The sequence below is a fragment of the Cucurbita moschata genome, unplaced genomic scaffold (genome assembly GCF_002738365.1).
Source record: "Cucurbita moschata cultivar Rifu unplaced genomic scaffold, Cmos_1.0 Cmo_Scf00087, whole genome shotgun sequence".
In the NCBI taxonomy this organism is placed as follows: domain Eukaryota; kingdom Viridiplantae; phylum Streptophyta; class Magnoliopsida; order Cucurbitales; family Cucurbitaceae; genus Cucurbita; species Cucurbita moschata.
In genome coordinates this window covers 4,715-18,153 of record NW_019268603.1, presented here as the reverse complement: position 1 = coordinate 18,153, position 13,439 = coordinate 4,715, and the positions used below count along the sequence as shown (strand labels likewise).

The window sequence follows — 13,439 nt, the reverse complement described above, 5'->3', positions numbered from 1 at the left end:
TATGTTTAAAAAAGAAATAATCACTAATTTTAGATTGAATAAGAAAGTTATGTTTTTAGATTGTATATCAAGTAATAAACTTGTATTAGGTGCGTTAAACGTGGATAAAACACATGTGACCTTCAAATCTTCATTCAAACAATCTCCCAACTGAGCTACTCTTGCTAACATTAAAAATGAATATTCATCGGTAAAGGTATTGGGTACACTTCTAGAAATTCAACAAAAGGCAATAGTATTAGACCGAGATGCTAGATTTAAATCTCGCTTCTGGAAAATTCAACAAAAGGCATTGGGTAACCAGTTATAGTACGACATTCCACCCATAAACAGATGGTCAAACAGAAATGCTCAAGCAAATATTGGAAGACATGTTGATGGTATATGTGATGGATTTTGTAGGAAGTTGGGATAAGTACCTACCCCTTATGAAATTGGCTTATAATAATAGTTGCCAAGCCACCATACAAATGGCCACATACGAGGTTCTCTATGGACAAAGATTTCGATCCCCTATCTTTTGGGAAGAAGGGGGGCAAACGACAACTATTGGGCCAGAGCTGGTGCAAATTACCAACGCCGCAGTCCAGAAGATTAAAGCTAGGATACAAACCGCACAAAGCTGAGATAAAAGCAAAGCAGACCTAAGGCGCAAGGACATGAAATTGTAGGTAGGGGATCATATATTCCTAAAGGTAACACTCCATGAGAGGGGTGCTCAGGTAGGGTAAAAAGGGGAAGCTAAGCCCTAGGTTTATCCGTCCCTTTGAGATATTAGAAAGGATTGGATCTGTGGCCTATAGAATCGGGCAATGCCCAAACTTGTCTGCAGTACATAATATCTTTCATGTATCCATACTATGGAAGTATACCCTAGATCGTTCGCACGTACTGGCTCATGAAACTCTCTTCTTGAGAGATGACCTAACGTATAAAGAAGACCCGATTCAAATAATAGACAAGAAAGTCTGAGAAACAAGGAAATCTCTCTTGTTAAGGTCCTATGGAAGAATCATAGAGTAGAAAAAGCCACTTGGGAAACCGAAGGAAAATAAGAACCTTTACCCTGACCTATTTTAGAATAAGCACTTTCGATGACCGAAAGTTTTCAAAGGAGAGGAGAATTTGCAACACTCAAGGTCTCCAATAAGAGACCGTGTATAATCCCTACTAGGTTGTATCTAGAAGCAAAGAACAAGTAGAATTGAAAAAACATTGAGAAAATGGTACTTTTTCTAGTTTTTATAAACTTCCCGAATCATTAAATTTTTTATAGAATAAGAATTACAAGGTGCTTAAAAAAGGAAGGCTCCGATCGGAGAAGACTTTTTTGGAAGATTCAGAAAAATCAAGAATGAAATTATAGAAATTCTAGACGTTTCAATGGTAGTGAAAAATCCATCTATAAATTATGAATTAGGGTAGACTATTAGGGGCAAGAAGCAAGCTTAATCGAATACCCAATCGAGAGATACAAGTTTTTTGTTTTAGGGTATCGTGTTCATGGGTTTACCTCGAATTCGAGAACTATAGTCCACTATTCATTTCCAAACTTGTTCCTACACTTTCTAAATAAGTTTACCCATAAGTTTTGTGAAGGAAAGAGGTCCTCAAAGTGCTAGTAGGTTTTCACACGAATTAGTCCACGTTAGGTTACCCTCTAATGTTTTCCTAAGCTAAAACCTCAACTCCTAAAGCCTAACCCATGACATTATGTATAAACCTCGGTTCATTAATAATTCATGTACCAAGTACCTAGAACTATGTGAATGACATGCTAAATAAGTTGCTAGGATCCATACCCATAAGTAACCATTATCTGCATTACGATGTGTACTAAAAGGCCCTTATTCCTCTTTAGGTAGGATGTCGTGCAATATGTATCATGAGCTGGATGTTATGATAGGCCTACATTTCCCATCAGCTAAACGAGGTGTCCTACACCATGATTTACCAGTAGGATTACATGATTATGACGACACCACTCGTGTGTTCATGGGGAGAAAATTGAAGGTTATTTTAGGGGAAGGTTTTCAGGATGAGTATATGATACATGACACGATGACCTCTAAGTTCTAAGATCCTGAAAACATAACAAGAAGTAATATCCTAACTTAGGGTCGCGATTAAGAACCTACTAGTAGGCTACTTACTAAGTTTTACTCACTCCATGTTTATCATTTTTTTTCAAGTAACTAAGGGTGGGTCGTGGATGAGAGTGGACTTTGGAGTGTGGGCCATGGACTAATCTCTATTTTTAATCTAGTATTTTTTGTTCTTCTTTTGAGTCTGCTTCTTATTTTGTGTTTGTAACGAGTATGTATATGTAACACCCCAAAAATAAAAGAAATTAGCTCCCATAAGGGACTTAGTCAAGTAACTCGTGTACCCTAACAAGTGATTTCAAGGAGTTAAAAGGCCTTTTGAAAAGGATTGGAAAGGAAAAAGTAAATGAAAAAGGCAAAAAAGTCATTTTATCAATTATCAAGAATCTTTCCGGATTTGTAATTCCTTATCTAGAAGGAATCTCAAGATTCAAAATAAGCGAAAAATGATAAAAAAGCGATGAGGAATTTGTAGAAAAATTATTGATTTTTGGAGAAAAATAATAAAATATTTGAAAAGTGGCAAATTACCAAAATACCCCTGGAATAATGGATAATTACAGAAATGCCACTCTAATTAGAATCATAGCATCTACCGTGACCATCCGAGAAAAATCCTTTGAACTCAAACTTCAACCGTCGGATCTCCTCCGAAATTTGATATGATCTAGAATGAACACGCACGAATCATTACATCCAACGACTAGTATTCAAAGCCAAGGTTGGTAAGGTTATGATCGTAGTTGATATCTCAAAAAAATTATCCAGAAAGTTCGATCTGTAAATAACGAAGATTCTGGAGCTCTCAATGTCGGTTTAAGCTCCTCCTATAAAGTCTGGAGTAGGAGCAACAATACGGAATAAGAATCGAGAAGGGTCGATCCCCCAATCGAAGGCAATAAGCGTTTACATTGTGGGTCTACTACTCTCAGATTTCTTCCAAATTCGAGAGAAATCTTCCACCATTTCTCTTTAAACTTGTAAATAACGAAGATTCTGGAGCTCTCAATGTCGGTTTAAGCTCCTTCTATAAAGTCTGAAGTAGGAGCAACAATACAGAATAAGAATCGAGAAAGGTCGATCCCCCAATCGAGGACAATAAGCGTTTAGATTATGGGTCTTCTACTCTCAGATTTCTTCCAAATTCGAGAGCAATCCTCCACTATTTCTCTTCAAACTTATTTCTACCGTTTCTCAACAAGATTACCCACAAGTTCTATGAAGGAATAGAGTGCTGAAAGTGCCTAGAAACCACTCCCCCAATTCAGTCAGCCATTGAAGAACTTCAAGAAAAACTTGAAAATCCAATTCGAGGATACATGATGATTCTTCGAGCAAGATTGATTCCAATCAGTTTCTGCACCTCCAAGGAATGTTGAACGAAATAGGTTTCGAAATTAAATTGGGGATAAGAGTCGAATTCCTATCTACGATCTCTTTTCCTTCAAATTAAGAATTCCTCTAGCTTCAGAGGAAGAAGTTGAGTAAACTTGATGAAGGAATCAAGAGATGAAACATCGTAGAACAAGCTACCCAAGAGATCGAAAATCTGGCATTTCGAGTGAGTTGCATACCGAGAACGATTTTTGGAAATTAAGGTCTTACACTCAAAGACGTTCCTCCAAACCAATTCCTTTAGCCTGAAGAAAGGATATGGAAGAGGTTCAATGAAGAAATAGGGTCTTGAAACCCCCAGAATCTGCTACCCAATAAGAAATCCTTTATTTTATTTCCAGCGATAAATCATATTTTGGATGAATTTTAGAAGAAGATGATGATATGGCCAGTTCAACTTAACTGTCCAAGTCAACTCAAAATTTGACCTTTTCTCAGGTTTTCTCAATTTTAACCCCATTCCAGATCGATTCTCATAGAAAATCTTATGGTTTCAGAAACTAGACACAATAAGGAGTATGTGGAACGAAATTTGAAGTACTTCAGATACTGGAAGCTCAAGAATGGACGTCTCAAATGTCGACGATGAGGCAAGTAGCCACCTTGGACTTTTTGTTAAGAAATACTTGTAGAAATCACTTAGATTTTCATATGAACCCTAAACCAAGTATGAATTAAGGATATATGAAAGAAAAACCCAAACAACCCTGAGTTAAGACCCTAAACCAATCAAATAGCTCGAGATTTAAGTAACGTTAAAATAACCGATGATATGAGCTACGCTGCCTATCAAATTTTAATACTAAGCATATTATAGTATGTTGAGGTTAGATATGATATTTGGTGGTCATTGGATAAGGATAAGTAGGTAAACCAAGAAACAGTGTAAAATGACCATAATGCCCCTAAGGTAATTTACCTTCGGTTCATGACCTAGATGACCTTCAAATGCTATGAAATTCATCAGTAGATCTTATTTTATGAAATGTTATATGAATCCTTATCCCAAGAGGTTATATAAGGTGATGAAGTTTGGGAGTTATTGGAAAACTTTAGTTAGCGAAACTAAGATATGGGAGAAAATGCTCATCACGATCCATATGACCTTTGCCATGAAGCACGATGTTTATAAGTTTTGTAGTCTATGTTGCCAATGTTTGCTGCACATAAAAAAGATAGGGATGTTAAATTTTTAAGTCACTTTTTTGAAAGTTTGGTAGATAAATTGGGTACCAAATTATTGTTTTCAACTGCATGTCATCCTCAGACTCATGACCAAACTGAGGTGGTTAATAAAATATTAGGAGCATTGCTTAGGGCTATTATTTATAAGAATATTAAATCATAAATTCGGTAACAAATTATTGTTTTCAACTACATGTCATCTTCAGATTAATGAGCAAACTAAGGTGGTTAATAAAACATTAGGATCATTACTTAGGGTTATTATTTGTAAGAATATTAAGTCTTGGGACCAATGTTTGCCACTTATTGTTCTCTTTTTGAAGTTGTTTATGGATTTAATCCACTTACGCGTCTTGATTTGCTTTCTATTCATTCTAATATTTTTGTGAGTAAAGCAGCCACAAGTAACGCAAATGAGATCAAAACATTGCATAAAGAGGGGAAGGAGACAATTGAGAAACAAAATTTCAATGTTGCTTCAAGAATTAACAAGGACGGAATGAAATCATTTTTCAACCCGGTAACTAGGTTTGGATACATTTTTGCAAGGAGTGATTCTCATCTCAAAGGAAGACAAAGTTACATCCAAGAGGGGATGACCCTTATCAAGTCCTTGAAAGAATTAATAACAATGCATATAAAATGATCTTCCAGGAGAATTTTCAGCACATTCTACTTTCAATGTTGCTGACTTGAGTTCTTTTGATGTAGGTGATGATTTTCTGATTCGAGGACGATTCCTTTTGAAGAGGGGGGAGATGATAAGGATCACGGTGTTCCAAATGTTCCAACTTGACCTATTACACAATCCAAGGCCAAGAAGATTTAACAAGCATTCATTTTTCATCTACAAAATTGGATAGGCTCGGTTCAACTATTATTTCATGTGTTACAAGCTTATTAGATTGAGAAAGGACCATTTGGAACTTCAGAAGTGAATATTTACACAGTTGAAGTAGCAAATGAAGCTGCAAGCATCGTTACAAGAGTTGTTAGAAAACTTTATTTACTTTTAATTTCATAAAGTTTGTAATGGTAGAATTGTCAAATTGACTTCATTTTTTTTTTTTTGGAGATTTAAGGGGATCAAAATTAAATCCCGGCCACTAACATCTTTTGTCAGAGACTACTATAAATACCCACAAATTATTATGTAAAAATCAGATTTGTGACGAATGAAATTGATCTCTCAAGTTGAGAAGTTCCCTTCAAAATCCGAGCATCATCTATGCAAGTTTCAGGCCATTCTTGTGGTAGAATTGCATGTGAGCTATGCAGTCACGCTTTGACATTGTGTGGTTGAGTGAAATTCTCAACCTTCTACTTATTTTTGGGATTTCTTTTCTCGGTATTCATTGTAATTTATCCTAATACAAACAAGTTTGTTTTTGTAGGGAATGTATTAAGCACATGGATTTATTAATTACGGTGAACTTTTGTATAAAACGAAGTAAATACAAATGGAGTAACATGACATAGAAGTAAACATAGTAATAAAAAGAAACTATATAAACTTAAAGGAAGTTAATCCCATTTTACAATATAAATATTGTTCAATTGTAGCAGAGAAATAGTTTTGAAAACTAGCCACTGCAGATCAATCTATGTTTGGAAAACTAAAATAGAGAAAAAAAAATAAAAATATTTTTCAAAAACTTAGTTTGGTGTGAAATTTTGCTTAAAATTCAAATGTTTTTTTTTAAGGATAAAACACATAATTTTGAAATAAAAAAAGAAAATAGTTATCAAATGGTCCTAATTTTTTAACATATCTATCTCAAAGAAATGCATGGGCTCGAGTGGCAATGCTGCTTCAACTGTGTGATAGACCATGTGAAGTTAACATGACAATAAAAGTAGGTTCTGAAGCACAAAAATATGTGGATAAATTTCATATACTGAGGTGTGAAAAACATATACACACAGGCAACTAAAAATGATAGATCTATTATAAGGGCATTTGGTCTAGTGGTATGATTTTTTTTACAAATTAGGTGGAATGAACAAACAAAAATAATGAATTTAAAATTAGCAAACAAAATATCAATTTTCAAATAGAATGGAGACATAAGACCATCCGAAAAAAGAAAAGGACAAAAGAAAAATATTAAATACATTTTCAATTAATGCATTTGGTTGAGAGATATTATGGCCAATATAAGAAAAATATAGCATTAACTAATTTTGATGGACACATATGGATCCTTAGCATACTAAAATGACTGTTATTATTGGTATCGAACCAATAAAACTTCATATCAGCTAAATCTTCCAATTGATAATTAGGCTAGAGAAAGAACTTGAATTTATTTTTATATCTATCAACATTGTTGCTACTTTTATCTAAAACTTGATCACGAGTTTTTCTTATTTGCATTGTAAAATTATGTATTTCTATAGATTATGTATTTCTATGGATATCATTTCTATTTCTAGAATTTAAACAAAAACATGTTGATAAATTTCAAATATTGAGGCGCATAAAAGATATGGACCAACAACTAAAAATGATAGATCCACTACAAGGCATTTGGTCTAGTGGTATGATTCTCGCTTCGGGTGCAAGAGGTCTCGAGTTTGATTCTCAAAATGCCCCCAACAATTATATCAAATTGAAGCATGCAATATAATAAGATTTGAAATAGGTTTTCTAAACCTTGAACCAAGAAGTAATTAAGATGGATATTTGGAAAGAAAAAAAAAAGGAAGCTATATTTAATTATAATTTACAAGTGTCTTTATAACATGTTAATTGAAGAGAGCAAACAACCAAATAAACAAACAAAGGAAATTTGTGTATGTATGACTCTCTTCAAATCTTGGAAACTATGAGGATTCTTCTCCTTTCTTTACATAAAGACTTACTTTTTCGGGACTTGGACCATAAACAGTCATCTACTCTTACTCCTACTCCCTTCTCTAAGAATCAACATAGTATAATCATTCCATGAAGGCCGAGGTAGTCTTATAAAAGAAGATGAGGGTACCACTTTCAAATCATTCCATGAGGACTTGAGAAAGTTTTGTAAAAGAAGATGAGGGTACCACTTTCTATTGCAGAATTTCTATGTGAACAGAGAATGAACCATATTCTTGGGAGATAAGATAGAGCCTCGAGCCTAACTTCAAAGGCATTACACCAATTGTTCTATGATATTTTTTTCTAGGAAGTCTTTGTTATGTTGTCCGCTGAAGATTTCAGGAAAGGGACACAGATTCTCTATTGCACTGATCTCCCAATAGAAGTTTTACCTAGGTCATCTGTCGTCACAATCCTTTTAAGGAAGATGCGCCCAAATAATCAGTGAACAATAACATTTAAAGAAGTTTCAGAGAGCGAGAAGAGGATTGTGATAGAAGTTGCCTTAGGTAAAACTTCTTTAAATGTCTTAGCCAATCATGACCTCATAATGAGGAGTCTCTTGGACAACAATAACATATGGACAACAAATGTCTTAGCCAATTGTGACGGTCATGATTGCTTAAAGCGTGTCGCCTAAATAATCGGTAAATAATAACATTGCCCAAATAACCGCCTTGGACAACAAATTGTTTACAAGAATGGCTGAGACATGCAACATGCAACCACAGGCAACACGCCTTGGGCAATCATGCCTGTGACATCTGCCGCTGATCTCATAATGAGGAGTCTCTTCCAACCTACTAGGTGCTGTTGAAAATCACTTCTCGGTTTGTTGAGTGTTCATGTCTTCTCTGTTCGTGTCTTTTCTACTTTCTTCGCTTGAAACTTTTTCTTATTTGTATGACGTCATACCACCTGCTTCTGCTTGATGTCTTCTTGGTCGAAATAATAACATTTCAAGTTACTAACGTGGACAACAAGGTTAGTCCGCATCCATAAGAACAATTGGATTCTATATGATGTCTTCATAATCTTATGGATAACTTTAACTAGTCCATAGTATTTTCACACCAGTTTTTTGTTCTTGTTGCTTTGAACTCGAAGTTTATCTGAACTTAACTTATATGACCTCCTTATTTTTCTTGAAATTATTGTGGCTGACGCTTCCGACTGACCCTTCTCTTCATCCGTTTAGATGATATTTCTATGTCAACATGTGTTGCTTCAGCGGTTTGTTTCTGTCTCCCTTCTTCAGTATCTGACCTTGTTTTCGTCTCTCCTGGTGGGGATAAATCCATTATCTAACCTTGTTTTGCGTCGTGGTGTTCATATAGTGGCAACAAGGTTTCTATTGAGGTTGGCTCACTCGATCTCCCCTTTTCAATTACAACAATAGCAGCAAGCGTAGATTCATCATGGCTATGATTCTTTCTCAACTGTAGTATCAACATCATTTTCAACCTTTTGGTTGATGGATGTTTTTCGGAATGATCTTCGGGTTAGACTCCATTACTACTAGACATTTTGCTAAGGGCATGTAAATGACTTTGTGTTTCAGCAGGACTCATTCCTAACATGACGTCGAAGTCATCCATTTCAACTATCACTAAACAATTTGCCTAGTCCAAGGCTCCAGCTTGATTAAAGTTCTCATTGTGACTCTTAAGACAGGTAAAGCTTCCAATTTGAGGGCGTTCATCTTTCTTGTATCTTGATGCCAAAGGATGTTAAAATATTTTGCATCGGTCTCCATCATGAGTTGTGGGTGGCTCTAGAGTTGACAGTGGTGTTCCTTACTACTTTGTGCTTTACCCAAACCTCGACATACATAATATATATATATATTCATTTAAGTATAATACATATGGTCCATGGAAGAATTGTAACTCTTATGCTCATTAATATTATAATGGCTACTACCTAAATTATAACCTAAAGTTGATAATTGATGTCCAATTAGTCAACCCTAAATTTGTAATCATTGTGGAGTGATTGAAATTACAATGGAAGTAGTTTAAACTTCTAGTACCTTAAATGAAGTTGGTCTCTTCTAATAAAACACGAATTTCTCTTTAATATCATTAATACAATTATGCTTCATCTTGAACCTACTAAACATGAAACTAAAACTGCATTCAATTGAACTCCATTTTATTGTCATCTTGAATGACGTGTAGGATATATTCTTGATTTACCTTGATATTTCATATTAGTTAAGCTTTTTGCAAAATCACAATTAGACAACAACAAAGATGAACTTGGGTCTGTTTTTTATTTTAAAGAAAAATTCTTTCTCCATCTTATTCCTAATAACTCTGCAACTAAATTCATATTATGCTAAGAAACAATTTTTTTACTCGCAAGAAGTAAAATATGCAACTTTAACTAAAATTTCATCTAAACAAATTTTATTGCCATACAACATAGATGACAATTATAGCCTTCAAACAAAAACTAGAGTAGTTATGGTGAACAAGATAGAAACTCTAGTGTTCATCCATAATATACAACCACTACCTAAATTTTGACCTAAAAATTTGAAAACATAAGTTGTAGTTGAAAATTACATAAAACAATCCCTTAAATCCAAGAACTCCTGTCCAATTAGTAAATCCTAAAGATAGTAGCCAACATAGAGTAATTGAAGCTCCACATGAAGTAATTTAAAGTTCCAGTTACTTAACTAAAGTTTATCTCGTCTTTAATGAAGCATGAGTTGCACTTAAGTTCATGAAATGTTTATAGACTCCAACTCTTATTACTATTAATGCAATTATATTTCATATGAGTTTGTCATAAATCAAACTATAGTACATTCAATACAACTTCATTTTCTTGTCATACGAAGCAAAATAGAAGAATTAAATCAAACAAATTGATGAACTGAGCCGAATAAATCCAACCCAACCCAACCCAAACGGATTAGTTTGATTCATTTGTTGGGTTGTAGTTTATTTGATAACACTTGCATATTTGAACAATCCAATATTACATGCCTTACTTACAACTAAAATACTAGACCATCAACTTTTTGTTTTATAGTCCAACAACCCCTGAAAAAATAGATTTCAAACTTGAGAGAAAAAAATATATTGAGTAGGAGTTAAAAATGTTGCATTTTTTTTGGAAAGGGTATTTGGTCTAGTGGTTGATTCTCGCTTAGGGTTTGAGAGGTCTTGAGTTCAATTTGTAAAATGCCCTATGTTCATCTTACACTATTATTCTTTTTTCTTCTCTAAAACTTACACTACTCAGAATGTCCCTATGTTCTGTTCATCTTATACTACTATTCTGTTTTCTTCTCTAAAACTTACACTACTATTCTGTTTTCTTCTCTAAAACTTACACTACTATTCTGTTTTCTTCTCTAAAACTTACACTACTATTCTGTTTTCTTCTCTAAAACTTATACTACTATTCTGTTTTCTTCTTTTTTCTTCTCTAAAACTTACACTACTCAGAATGTCCCTATGTTCTGTTCATCTTATACTACTATTCTGTTTTCTTCTCTAAAACTTACACTACTATTCTGTTTTCTTCTCTAAAACTTATACTACTATTCTGTTTTCTTCTCTAAAACTTACACTACTATTCTGTTTTCTTCTCTAAAACTTACACTACTATTCTTACTACTATTCTTTTTTTTTTCTCTCTACAGGAATTATTGCAAACCCTATTATCCTATATAAATAATTTAACAGCGGTCTAAATCTAAAAGATATAACAATAATTGCTCATGGATTTCATTAACAAAGAAAATAAATGAAATAATGATGATACATTCCATAAATAACTTAATATATAATCCATAATAAGGGCATTTGGTCTAGTGGTATGATTCTTGCTTTGGGTGCAAGAGGTCTTGAGTTCAATTCTTGGAATGCCCCTCCAAAAGAAAAAAAGAACGATTTTGAAAGAACCCAAAGGAATGTGTGGCAAATTCCTAGTTGTTAGTCGTTATTCATAGTTAGACTAACAACTAAGAATTATAGATCTACTACATAGGCATTTGGTCTAAGTGGTATGATTATTGTTTTGGGTGTGAGAGGTAAATGCCCCCAACAATATTATATCAAAATGAATTATGTAAGATAATATGATTTAAAATGTGGTTTTTAAACATTGAACCAAGAAGATGAGAATAGAAAATGAAACATATTCTTGGAAGAATAAAAATCGTCTCGAGCCGGACTTCAAAAAGAGCATTACACAAATTTGTTCTATTGTATTCTATCTAGGAACTTTTCATTATGTTGTTCGCTGTCGTCAAATATGTCATTTGTTGTCACAATCCTATTTTTCTATTGTATTCTATCTAGGAACTTTTCATTATGTTGTCCGTTGTCGTCAAATAGGTCATCTGTTGTCACAATCCTTTTAAGGAAGACGCGCCTAAATAATCAATGAAGAAGTTTCAAAGAGCCATAGGTTCGAATCCTGTCACCCTGATGTGGTATTCTCAGGGGCCGAAGTGCAAAACCCCATAGCCTATCCGTGGTAAGGAAGGCAGGCGAACCGTGCACACTGAGAAAAAAAAAGAAGATCTCCTTTTCTATCACACGTAGAATTGTCATTGATATGAACCAAGAGACATCAATCATACAATATACTTCAATGAAGATGTGAAGAAAAGTTGTCAAAATTATCAAAAGATGTTTCAATTCATGTCACATCGAAGATGAATGAAGTTTGATTGTTATAAATTTTGGGTGGTTACAATTTAGAATAATTTAGAGTTATTGTATTTTAAGACTTTTTATTACATTTACATAATAGCTAATTATGGCCATAAAGTATGAATGTTAAAACTCTTGGAATGCCTTTAATAGTTTCATTTTTTAGGCTATATTGTAACCAGACTTGGAAAATATATTAAAAGAAGTATTTATGCTTTTCTTTAGCCAATGGCTAAGTTTCTTTGCAATTTTATGTAGTTTAGGTTGCATGTAGAATCATTCAAGCTCGACATGATCAATCTTGCTTGTGGAGTGATTCGAATTTCAAACAATTTTCTTGTCTTGAAATATTCAATCAATAAGGTAATCCGAATCTTATTCCCCTTGTATTGATTCCTTATCTTATCAGTCATTCTTTTGTCTTTTGAAACCCCTTACCTTATCAGTCATTAGGCAGGTTTTTGGTATCATATATCGAGATAATTATTATGAAAAAGCTATTCCACTAGTGTGACCTAGATACTCTTTCTTTGTGGTATCAGTCATGCTATTTGAATAGCTTGAAGTCATCATAGCCTCTCCACCGGTTCCGAAGACTCCTTCGGCATCAATGTGCTCCAATGAAAGAGATCAGACCCTTTCCTGAACCAGAACCGGGCACAAAACGCTGAGGAGAAAGTCGAAAGCGAGCTCTTTTCGCGTATACGCAATTTCGAAACCCAATTAGCTCACGGACTGTCTCCTCAACCCTGGCGAGTATGAGTGCTTGGTAAGAGAGAATGTCGAATGAGAAAGATATTCGATTACGGCAACATTCGCAACTACTAAAGTGCACTAAACCTAGTAGAGATCTTCGACCTAACGATAATGGAACTTCAAGCCCATTTAATCAATCCGCTTTGTACCTTATTGTTGACTGAATCGGATGCACGCCAGGCCTAAATTCTCTCTCAGTCACCCGGAGACGAAAGGAAGATTAGATCCGAAGTTTACGAATCGAAGAGAAAGTGGATTCGAGTTCTACACGCTTTCATTTTCAAAAGCTTCGCTTGCCTACAGTACTTTATTTAGGATGTGCAACAATACGGTCATCTCTCAGCCGTGTATAGAGAACTCCTTGATCATTTCCTTGGCGAATAACACAAATGAAATTGCTTCCCTGACAGCGCATCTTATGAGTCCATTCTTGTCTTGTTGGTTTGTTGTACTATTCTA

At 34.4% G+C, this 13,439-nt stretch overlaps 1 non-coding gene across 1 annotated transcript; it reads left to right on the top strand.

Moving 5' to 3' along the window:
- The first annotated feature begins 11,363 nt into the window (after nt 1–11,363).
- On the top strand, nt 11,364–11,435 carry TRNAP-UGG. Its single transcript has one exon. It is a non-coding gene; the product is annotated as a tRNA-Pro (tRNA).
- The last annotated feature ends 2,004 nt before the right edge of the window (nt 11,436–13,439 follow it).